Raw genomic sequence first — 9,196 nt, 5'->3', positions numbered from 1 at the left:
CCTACAGAAAGATTCCTTGAAAGGGATTTTAATAGAAAACTTACTGTACCTACTACAAATGTATCTCTAAACAAGGAAACAATAAATTATTAAAAGTGTATATTACTTGACATGTATGTTATTCCATTATGATGCTGACATTATATATTTGGAGGAATGCCTCAGAATACTTAATGCTTAAAAAGCATCTAACTATAAAAGATGTGTTAAGGAAGCCACTGACTGGGAATTGAATACCTAAGAGGGAATCTTTTGGAAAGCTCTTCACTTTTCTATTGCTTGGGTTTTCCAATAGAAAATTTCCCCTGTGCTCAAAATATACTGTTGAATTAGATATAATTAACATATAAATATGTCAGATAGGCGAGATATATTTAATGGAGGCAGTCTAGCAGATTTTCAATCCTGAAAAGAAAAAATATGTACAGTATTAAGGTTTCATAATATTTTTTATCTTATTTTTAACATTTTGTGAATATATTCTTTTTGATGTGCTGCTTAATGAGAGAAAAACTTCCTAAAGTATCAAAGAACTTCTATTTTGCTATTTTTGTCCTCTCCGTGCTGTATTTTACTTGGAACTTCTTTCAGAAAGTATGGATCTTATTGGTGTTTATTTTTTTTCCCAAATAATTATGTTAAAAGGAAGTGGGCAAAATGTTAGGAACTAATTAACTATCTCATCGCAGTTAGTGGTTCTGAATTTGAAGAATTGTGCATTTGAAAATAAGGTACAATAATCTAAAGAATTTTCTCAAAGCTAAAAGTTTTCTAAGACAGACTTTATATTCAATATGGTTGCAGTGTTAGCACAATCTTTTCTCATCCTATCAGGGAAAGGGTTTGCATTTCCACATGGAGTTTTATTTAGTTCTCATCATGAAATCTTCCATGTTGATACTATCCTGCTGCGTGTTGCTGTTATGTTCTCTGGAGCACAATGTCTATGAGAATTGTTGGTAATTTGAAACAGATTTAGAAATACTAATCATCACAGAATAAAGCCATAGTATTAAATGATATATGTATGAAACTGGGATTTTAATCTTCGTGTATTTGTGAGTAGAAATCTAAAGCATTTGTAGTAGTGGCAAGGGTTAAGGAAGACAGTGAGTAACAGGTAAATTTATCATTTTGTTTTTAAATTTTGTCACTGAGTTATTTACGTTACACATTTTCATTGATGTATTTCAATATGTTTTATTACCATAAGGAACACAATCATAAGAATCAAGAAAAATATTAAGTTAATTATATATGACCTACTTTTAAGGATTCATATATACATATTATACACACACACACACACACACACACACACACACACACACACACACACTCCTACTCTGGCTAGTTTTCAATTATTTTTAAAGCATGATCCACAGTTTTCAACATCTTTTGGGTGGGGACATATGTGAGGTGGGGAAGGGGTGGGGATGTTTTGGTTTGCATTCTGTACAGTATCTGGATTTTCCAACATATCGAGACAAGTTTTCCAAATCATTTCACATTCCTGTAACAACTCACCATCACATATTTTCTCTTATTAAAGTCCTGATGATAAGTCCTTGAAATCCTAGGCAAGAATTTTCTTTAGAAGTGAGACACATTTTATGTTTCTAACTCTCAAAAAAATAAGACCTGTTTTATATGTTGTGTCCTTGGATTAATAAAATATTTCAAAGTTATGATAAACAGAGTTGTTTTATTCCAGATATCATGCCCAAGTAATTATACACCATAATAAAATTAATCCAGCAAAATGATATGAGTAAAGCCAAGAGTAATGAGGTCAGTTTCGCTTTTACAATTATAAAGGAGCATTCATTTTAAATTCAGCCATTTAATGAAAAGCTATTCGTGTACATGTTAACTTGTTCAATACAACAGTAGTAAATAGAGAAAGTGATCAACAACATTATTCCCTGAAGTCTATCTAATGAATTCCCTTTTAACCTGGTGACCCACACAACTCCATACCATGATTCAGATGACAGGAACATTCACTTTAATACTCTTAACTATAGGTTTGGAGAGCAGTCTGTAATTAAGGGTCAGGTGATTGAGAATCATTGATAAATCCAATCAACCCCCATCATTCAGAATCTAGTGGTATGGAAGCCATTTACACAAATAACCTTTAACTGCTCTTAATTAATGTGCAAGTATATAATTTATACTAGTTTCCCCTGGACCTGTTTAACCAAAGCACTCATTTCCTGTCCAGTAATGGCATTTGGTGCTAGATTTCGGACATTTGTGAAACATATTCTGCCATTGCTATTGAATATATTGTTTGGCATTTCATAACTGATCCTATGCAGCATTGAGCAAAAAGAAAAACAAAATAAAACAAAATTCAGTTTTTTAGATAAAGTTTTTCATATCCATCTTTAAGTATATCTATATGAAATTATTTGTAAAACAAGATGGGAATAAATAAATGGTTGAATAAAGATATATTTTGATTTGGTCTAATAGTAGTTGTCTTTCTCTTTAACAGAAAAATGTTAAGCTAAAACTTCTGTGTATCCTTGACTTTTATCTACTTGTGATATCACAATTCATACCACATGAAAGTAATTATTTATAGAAATGTACTTTCTTTTAATCACTTTATTCCTTTTCTGATTTTTCTTCTTTATTTCTCTTTTTTTGTTACTTGACAGAAGAATCTCAATGATTAAAAATTTACAATGATTTTTGTGGGCAATTCATAAATTTATGAATTTTAAAATGTGACATTACATGCCACAGTGAATATTTTTGCAGACAGGCAGCACTATTTTTAGTATATGAAAGGATGATTCTGTATCATTCTCAAGAGAACATAGTCTGTGTGAGAGGTTTGGGGCTGGCCATTTCCTCACAAAATTGAAATGAAAAGAAAAATAAATGAATGGACAAGTACAAGACTTGTAATATTCACTACCATTGTACTGACGGTAAAAAGAATAAAAGGGAAAAGTGAAAAGAAACTGAGTTTTTATAGTTTGACAAAAAAGGTCAACAATGAACAATAGAAACAATATTAAATAAGAAGGCAATAGCAAAGTTAAAAATCTCCTTCTTTTTTCTCATTTCCTTGCTTGTCTCACTATGGGGAACCATTAGTTCCGCAGTTGTTAAAGACAAGATTCCTACTTTTAAAATACATGTTTTTGTTTTAATCAGCTTCCAGTTTCACATTTGCCACACCCTGGGAAGGAAAAGTTGCTTCTAGTTCCCATCAGCTTGAAAGAATTAGGATGATGACATTATTGTGGTAGGAAAGTTTTTAATACACAGTTTGGTAAACTTTTCACATGAGGATGAACTTACCTAGCCAATTAACAAGTGAAGCCATACTGTTTGCTTTCATTTCATGTCATTTCACCAGAAATTCTACTTTTCTTATATTAATTAGCATATTCTATTTTGGTTTTCTAGTATGGGGACATTATTGGTCATAACAGCATGTGTTTCTAAGTTAATTTATTAAGTATAGGCATATGAATAAGAAAAATACAATAAATAAAATATATGAGGACAAAACTACAGATCAGTTAAGATTTAAAATAAGTAATTATGTTAAACAGGTATGTAAAAACATTGTGCATCATATATGAAAATTCATAAACAAAGGCTGAGTGTATAATTTCCATTCCTAAGGTCATTATATTTTTGTGACTTCCCCACCCTCATCAAACACACATTTGCTTATTATCATAATAAATTTTGTCCATGAGATGTAAATATTTACATAATCTTATAAAAGAGAAGTTTAAATATAATTAGGACATAATTTATTTCTACTTACATAAATATACCAAGGGAAGCATTCTCTGACTTCATTACAGAAAAAAGAAATTTTATAAAATAAGTCTCAAAAAAGAAACTATTTCTAATATCTATTATTTGAGATAGTACTATGTCAGTGTACCCTTGGGGATCACATCTGAATGTCATATTTACCTAGTAGCTGTAAAGTATATTGAAATAGTATACAACTTAGGGCAAAAACAAGACTTTTTTTTTTTTTTTTTTTTTTTTTTTTTTTTTGAGATGAAGTCTCACTTTGTCGCCCAGGCTGGAGTGCAATGGCACCATCTCGGCTCACTGCAACCTCCACCTCCCGTGTTCAACGGTACAATGGATTCTCCTGCCTCAGCCTCCTGAGTAGCTGGGATTACAGGCGCCCACCACCATGCCAGGCTAATTTTTGTATTTTTACTAGAGACAGGATTTCACCATGTTGGTCAGGATGGTCTCAAACTCTTGACCTCGTGATCTGCCTGCCTCAGCTTCCCAAAGTGCTGGGATTACAGGCGTTAGCCACCGTACCCGGCCAACAAGACCATTTTGACAAGGGAGCTACACGCAAGTCAATGCATTAACTTTTTACCTCACAGGCACCTAAGTTTAAAATGTGCTTTAAATGGAAGATTAAGTTATTGTGGTATCTCAATTTCAGACGAGCTGATATTTGTCTACATCTATAAAAACTAACAATTGAAATATCACACATTATGTCTTGTATGAGTTGTGCATTAGAAAGAACAGAGATGATAATTTGCTCACTGGGCACGTGGCTCTTGGTAGAAAAGAAGAGGAGATGTACAGGAGGGGCAATTAAAAGGGAAGTTTTAATTAGGATGGAATGTCAAATGACTGATTCAATCACTATAAACAATCAGGGGTTCAGACCCTTATTCTAAGGTACTCTAAAAACCCTGTCTGTTCTGGTCTGAATACTTATGTCCACTTAAAATTTATATGTCTGAACCTAATCACCAATGCAATGGTATTAGGAGGTAGGACATCCCAGATGTGATTAAGCTATGAGGGTGGAACTCTCATAAATGGGATTAGCGTTCTTAGAGAGTTGCCTTCACCCTTCCACCATGTGAAGACACAGCTGGAAAGTGCCCTCTAGGAACAGACCTTCACTGGATACCAAATCTACTTGATCTTGGGCTTTGCACCATCCAGAATGGTGAGGTATAATTTTCTGTTGTTTATAAGTTAACTATCCAGTCTATAGTGTTTGCTTCAGCAGCCGAAATGGACTGAGACACTGTCTTATGTATACTTTTTTAGTTGCATTTGTTTTTTTAGGGGTACTTCCTCTAGCTCCATTAATAATAGAACAAACATTCTTTTCGAAAGATTTCCCTTGAAAACTTGAGAGTACTGGTCTGGAGGAGCAGGAGACAAGGTCCCTGCCTTGGTAATGGCAGAAACTATATCATGAGTATCAGTTACCTCACGTGTAAAATGGGCATACAAATATTTTACTTCAATAAGAAGAAATCTACTGTGTAGGTCAGAGGAAGTGCTTGGGATTCACTCTGGCAGATCCATCTTCCATGATTCCTGTGATTCAGACCGAGTTAGTATTTGATATAAATGGCAAACTGTAATTTCTTTCAGAAGTAGTTAAGCATATACAAACTTTCATTAATTCTCAAAATTCAGACTTAAAAAATCTTGAAATCAGAATGATTCATCTGGATTCCAGATCCTGTATACCAAAAGATTTCAACTATCATAATTTTTAAAAATAATTGTTCATATATATAAATAACATTGTTCAATAAACATTTTATATGAATAATATATCAAATGCTAATATTTCCTGTAGTATCAGAAAATATTGCAAATCGTAATGAATGTATTTTAATTTGTGCATAATGAGTAAGATAAACCTTAATTTAGTCTTACTTTTTTCTTAAATCAACTAATGCTTAAAATATCTCCACTTTCCCTGTATTTAGTGTGTGCCAACTCACTTCACAGTCAAAATTGTAGAAAAAATATTGAAAAATAAAACAGAGATGAAAGAAGAGCTCCAGATTTAGTATTGACTGGTGTGTAATATAATTTATCCAAATGTAACTCTTGGACCTCATGTTCTTCGCTCCTCTTGGGACTAGTAATGGAGAAATATTTTTTTTACCTGCTTTTATATTTATTCTTATTGGATTGTATTTTATGTCTTCCCTGCAAAATGTGTTGAAGACTATTTCTTCATAAACACAATGGATTGAACATATGTGTTTATTTTCTCCCTCAGCATCAAAAGATAGTAAGTTAGAAAAAAAAGGATTAATCACCAAGAATAATAGAATGATAGAACATCATAGCACAAATTTTTAAAACATTTTGGAAAAGTATAAAGCTGACAGCAGAACTGCAACTGATTCATGAAAGCAAAGGAAGTTACAACCTAAGTGCATAGGGCTGATGCCTATGAAACAGTACCAGTTTTTCTGGTAGAACACCTAAAGTTCCTAGGAGAAATAAAGTAGTCTGCAAGTGTGGTGAGGTGGTTTGGCTCTATGTCCCCGCTCAAATCTTATCTCAAATTGTAATCTTCGTGTGCTGGGGGAGGGGCCTGGTGGGAGGTGATTTGATTATGGGAGTGGTTTCTCCCATGCTGTTCTAGTAATAGTGAGTGAGTTTTCATGAGACTACTTGATGGTTTAAAACTGTGTGGCAGTTCCCCCTTGTTCTCTGTGTCTCCTGCCACCATGTAAGACATGTCTTGCTTTACCTTTGCCTTCCACCATGATTGTAAGTTTCCAGACACTTCACCAGCCATGCAGAACTGTGAGTCAATTAAACCTCTTTTCTTTATAAATTACCCAGTCTCAGATAGTGTCTTTATAGCAGTGTGAAAATGGATTAATGCACAAAATTGGTACCAAGGGTGGAGCACTGGTATGAAGATACCTGAAAATGTGGAAGCAACTTTGGAACTGCATAATGAGCAGAGGTGGGAAGAGTTTGTAGGGCTCAGAAGAAGACAGGAAAATTTGGGAAAGTTTGGAACTTCTTAGAGACTTGTTGAATAGTTTTGACCAAAATGCTGATAGTGATATGGACAATGAAATCTAGGCTGGGGTGGTTTCAGATGAAGATGAGAAACTCATTGGGAACTGGAATAAAGGTCACTCTCACTATGCTTTAGCAAAGACACTGGTAGTATTTTGCCCCTGCCCTAGAGATCTGTGGAACTTTGAACTTGAGAGAGATGATTTAGCATACCTGGCAGAAAAATTTTCTAAGCAGTAAAGCATTCCAGATGTTACCTGGCTGTTTCTGAAAGTATACATTCATATGCATTCACAAAGAGATGGTCTGAAATTGGAACTTACATTTAAAAGGAAAGCAGAACATAAAATTTTGGAAAATTTGCAGCCTGACCATGAGGTAGAAAAGGAAAAATGTTTTCTGGTGAGAAATTCAAGATGGCTGGAGAACTCCGCACAATTAAAGAGGAGCTGAAGGTTAATGGTCAAGACCATGGGGAAAATGTCTCCAGGGCATGTCAGAGACCTTCACGATATGCCCTTTCATCATAGGCCTGGGGGTCTAGGACGGAAAAATGGTTTGTGGGGCAGGCCCAAGACTCCATTGCTCTGTGCAGCCTCAGGATATGGTGCTCTGCTTCAGCTCTAGCTGTGGCTAAAAGGGGATGTACAGTTCAGGCCGTTGCTTCAGAGAGTGCAAGCCCCGAGTCTTGACTTCTTCCATGTGATGTTGGGCTTGTGAGTGTGCAGAAGGCAAGAGTTGGGAACCTCTGCCTAGATTTCAGAGGATGTATGGAAATACCTGGATGTCCAGGCAGAAGTCTGCTATAGGGGTAGAGCCCTCATGGAGAACCTCTACTAGGGCAGTGCAGATGACAAATGTAGGATTGGAGACTCCACACAGAATTTCCACTGGGACACTGCCTAGTGGAACTGTGATAAGAGGACCACCATCCTCCATATGCCAGAATGGTAGATTCACTGACAGCTTGCACCGTGTGTCTGGAAAAGCCATAGGCACTCATGCCAGCTCATGAAAGTACATTGGGGGCTGTACCCTATAGAGCCACAGGGGCGGAGCTGCCCAAGGCCTTGGGAGCCCACCCTTTGCATCAGCGTTTCCTGGATTTGAGACATGGAGACGAAGGTGATTATTTGGAAGCTTTAAGATTTAATGACTGTTCTGCTGAGTTTCAGACTTGCATGGGGCCTGTAGTCCCTTGGTTTGGGCCAGTTTATCCCTTTTTGAATGGGAGCATTTACCCAATGGCTATACCCCCAGTGTATCTTGGAAGTAGCTAACTTGCTTTCGATTTACAGACTCATAGGTAGAAGGGACTTGCCTCATCTCAGAAGAGAATTTGGACTTGGACTTTTAGGTTAATGCTGGAATGAGTTAAGACTTCTGGGGACTGTTAGGAAGGCATGATTGTGTTTTGAAATGTGAGAATGATATGAGATTTGGAAGGGGCCAGGGACAGAATGATATGGTTTTGCTCTGTGTCCCTGCCCAAATCTCATCTTGAATTGTAATCTCCATGTATTGGGGGAGACTTGGTAGGAGGTGAATGGATCATGGTGGTGGTTTTCCTTATGTTATTCTCATGATAGTGAGTGAGTTCTCATGAGATTTGATGGTTAAAAGTGTGTGGCAGTACCCTCCTCACTCTCTCTCTCCTGCTGCCATGTAAGACGTGCCTTACTTCAACTTCGCCTTCTGCCATGATTGTAAGTTTCTTCAAACCTCCCCAGTCATGTGGAACTGTGAGTCAATTAAACCTCTTTTCTTTATAAATTACCCAGTCTCAGATAGTTCTTTATAGCAGTGTGAAAACAGACTAATATAGCTGGAAAAAGCTTCAGACTAGAAATAGGCAATCAGGTTCACAGCAGCCTCTGAGAAGTAGGCCTGGAAAGAGGTATTTAAACCAGAGTAGGAAGAGAGGCTGGGATGGTAGTCTCTAGGTTACAAAAAGATATAAATTGATACTTACATGATTTAACTGAACACTGGAAAATTATTGCATGGAATATCATGTGTTATTGGTGTATAAATAGGTAAAAATACCTAGAAAACCAAGTAAATTATGAAAAATGACCCAAGAAAAATAATCATAGGAGAAAGAAAATGTGAAAAAGCATGCCACTTGACTCCATATAAGACAATAGTAATCTTTCAAAATTTAAGCAAAAATTATAAAAATGTAGCAACATAGAGGTAAAGTAGCAGAAAGAGATGATGAAGGGTAGCACTTTTAAAATCTCAACTATTATAGCTAGCGTCATTGAATCCAGTCTAAAATTAATGAATACATAAACACCACATATGCATCTGCTACACGAATGGCAAATGTAGGTGTCTAATTCAGTAGGCATCCTCCCATGACTCCTGTACAGATTTT

This window comes from Macaca fascicularis, chromosome 5 (assembly GCF_037993035.2).
Source record: "Macaca fascicularis isolate 582-1 chromosome 5, T2T-MFA8v1.1".
NCBI classification, from domain to species: domain Eukaryota; kingdom Metazoa; phylum Chordata; class Mammalia; order Primates; family Cercopithecidae; genus Macaca; species Macaca fascicularis.
The sequence above is the reverse complement of the archived record's forward strand: the minus strand, read 5'-3'. Positions refer to the sequence as shown.